The 3,405-nt window shown below is 44.4% G+C and overlaps 1 protein-coding gene across 1 annotated transcript in view; it reads left to right on the forward strand.

The window, feature by feature from the left end:
- The window catches only part of KLK13 (kallikrein related peptidase 13), a 9,340-nt gene that overhangs the window by 1,079 nt on the left and 4,856 nt on the right, over positions 1-3,405 (forward strand). The window lies entirely within an intron of this gene.

The following is a 3,405-nucleotide window of genomic DNA, read 5'->3' on the forward strand; positions in this document are numbered from 1 at the left end:
CCCTCCCCTCCCCTCTCCTTTTTTTTTTGAGACGGAACCTTGCTCTATCACCCAGGCTGGAATGCAGTAGCACGATCTCGGCTTACTGAAACCTCCACCTCCCGGGTTGAAGCGATTCTCCTGCCTCAGCTTCCCGAGTAGCTGGATTACAGGCGCCCGCCACCATGCCCAACTAATTTTTGTATTTTCAGCCGAGACGGGGTTTTGCCCTGTTGGTTAGGCTGGTCTCGCACTTCTGACCTCAGGTGGCCCGCCTCAGCCTCCCAAAGTGCTAGAATTACAGGCATGAGCCGCCGAGCCCGGTCTCTAGTATTCTGTCTTCATACTCAGTCCCTTCCAGAACCTTCCAGATTGTTCTTCTTTTCATCCTTGGGTTGACCCCAAACCTATGTGACTTCGCCCCAAATTGGTAGTCCTTAAGACCCGTATGGATCTTTCCCATCTTTCCCTGCCATTGTAGGCAGTTTCTCTGGAAACCCCATTCATGCATAATTTAGTCATTCGACAAACAGCTATTAAACACCGGCCACTGTGCTGGGTGCTGTACAAGCAGAAACACAGTCCCTGCTCTCAGCACCTGGAGTCTAGCGGGGACAGACGCAGATGTTATTCAAACAATTATCCAAATAATTAGTTAATAATTATCTTGACACGAGGTGAAGACTTCAAGGAGCCAAGCCAGGGGCCTAGAGATGTAATGGCGGCTCCCCCACCAGAGGCCTTCCCAAAGGGCTTGACCCTTGAGCCAAGACCTGAAAAAGGAGGGGTCTGTGGGTGCCTGGCACCTGGCACCATCCTTGGCCTGAAGGTGGGGTGGCTTTTCTCCTCTGGCGAAACTCCCTGGATTCATGCCCATGCCTCTCCTGAGTGCCACACCCTAGGCTAGGAGATCCACATGCTACGCCTTGTGGAGTCCTCAACAACCTGGCGAGGTAGGTGCACTGTAATCAGTCCAATTTCACGGCAGAGAAACCTAGGACTCAAAGACAGAAGGCTCCTGCTCCAATGACACCAGCAATGCCTGAGTCAGAATCCTAATCAAGGTTGTCCGCCCTGTCCTCCATATCCTGGACTTGAGGCTCTGAAAACCATTTGTATAACTTTTGACCTAATAATTTACTTAAAGTTAGCTTTTTTCTTTTTTTTTTTTTTTTTTACTCAGACAAAAGCATGTTCAAGTTTATATTACTGTCCTGAATAGAGAACAGAATTCTTTGTCATAAATAAAAGGTGAGGAAGGAAATAAATCCTGCACAATGAAAAGAAAATAATGTGTTTATTGGGTTGGACCACCTGAAATTGCTGATACTTGACCATTTTTGATCTTCCTAAAACAGCTTTTGCAGATGTTTCAACATGATAAATGTTAGGTGACCTGATGAGGCTTCTGTGTCCTCTTGGCTTTAAAAAGTGAGCTCAGTGAGGATTAGGGAGGTGTTAAAACTGTATTAGCACCATCCGGAGACTTTATCCTTGACAAAATCAGGATTAAAAGAGAACTGGATGCTGACTCAGCGTCTGAGTGTACGATTTAATGTTACTTATATCTCATCTCTCTACCATCTAAAATGATCCTGTGCTCACCAATAACTTCTGTACCCAACTGAAAACCACTGGGCTAATCCCACTGCTTGCCCTGGAAACTAGCTAGGGAGGCATATGGACCTCCTGCTGTAGCTAATAATTAATAATAACATTGCCCACTGACTGAGTGCTCTCTGTGCTACCTGCTGTGCTGTGTGGTTTGAAATGCAGGATCATCTTGAATTCTTCAACTGTGCAATGAGAGATGAACTATTACTTTTTCTACTTGACAGCTGGGGAAACTGAGGCGGGTAATTTGCACAAGTTCACACAGTCACAAAATGGCATGCCTGTTCAGGATTGGATTCTCCCTGTCCCACGGACACCTGCTGTGCTTCCAATACCAGACACAGTGCCTGGCACACACAGCATTTATTTATTGAGCCCCCACTGTGTGCCAGGCACTGTGTTAAGTCCTGGGAATATGGTACTGAATAAGGCAGTTAAGGTGCCTGTTGTCAATGGAGCTTACAGTCAAAGTGGAGAGATTTTTAAAAACGAATGTATACAAATGTGAAGAGAAATGAATAGCAATCATTGTTCTGATTGAAAACCAACCAGAAGAATGTAATGGGGGATGAGTGGGGACCAGGAGAGTCAACATTAGACCAGGTGGTCAGGGAAGGCCTCTCTGAAAAGAAGACATTTACCTGACCTCAGAATTAAGAAGGACCCAGACATGCAACCTCTAGATTCTGAGGGTCATCCAATAGAATATTCCATATATATGAAATATCCTATATCTGTGCTGTCCAATTATCCACTAGCCACTTTAGGCTATTGAATGTTTGAAATATGGCTGGTGTGACTTAAGAACTGAATTTTTAATTTACTTTTACTTCATTTTAATTAGTTTAAATTTAAATAGCCACATGTAGCTAGTGGCTACCATATTAAACAACACAGGTCTGAAGAAAGGACTGTCCAGAGAGAGGAAATAGTAAGTATAAAATGTCTAGTATGGGGGCATCCAAGATTATTTAAATTCTTTTTTTCTTTAAATGCCTGGTGTGTTTGAAGAACAGGTCCATGAGGCTGGACCAGAGGAAGTCAGGAGAAAGAGGTTGGAGATGGGGTCAAAGATGCTGGCAAGGGCCAGACAGCAAAGAGTCCTGCACACCTTGGGAAGGCTTTTTGGATTTATTTTAAAGGAAGTCAAGCCTAGGAACAATATCCGACTTTCTTTGTTTGAAGAGTCCTCAGCCTGCTTTGAGAAGACTGGATTGGAGGAATGTGAAAGTGGAAGAATTGAGGTTAATGTTGTAGTCATTTGGGCTAGAGAAGATGGGGCATGGACCAAGATGGTGGCAGAAGTGTGGAGATAACTGGATATTTGGGAGATAAAACCAATAGGAATTGGTTGTGAGTGATGAAGGAAAGAGGAGAAGCAAAGATGACTCCTAGTTTTGGAGCTGAGCACTGAGGTGGGAAACACTGGAGGGAACAGTTTTGATTGAGAAGGATCAAACTGGGAATACAAAGCTTAAGATGTCTGTAAAGCATTCAAATCAACAGTGTTTGAGATTTGAGCTTAAAGAAGAGTTCAGGGCTGGAGATGGTTAGCCTGTAGCTGGTATTTAAAGCCATGGAGGCAACCAGTATATATGCAGTGAAAGCATAGAGAGGTGGGTGGAAAGATGGTTGGATGGATGCATGGATGGATATATGGATGGATGGATGGATGGATGGATGGATGGATGGATGGATAGATGGTTGGATTGGATGGATGAATGGATAGATGGATGGATGGATAGATGGATGGATGGATAGATGGATGGATGGATGGATGGATGGATGGATGGATGGATGGATGGATGAATG

Source organism: Rhinopithecus bieti, unplaced genomic scaffold, assembly GCF_001698545.2.
Source record: "Rhinopithecus bieti isolate Rb0 unplaced genomic scaffold, ASM169854v2 scaffold_10264, whole genome shotgun sequence".
Taxonomy (NCBI): domain Eukaryota; kingdom Metazoa; phylum Chordata; class Mammalia; order Primates; family Cercopithecidae; genus Rhinopithecus; species Rhinopithecus bieti.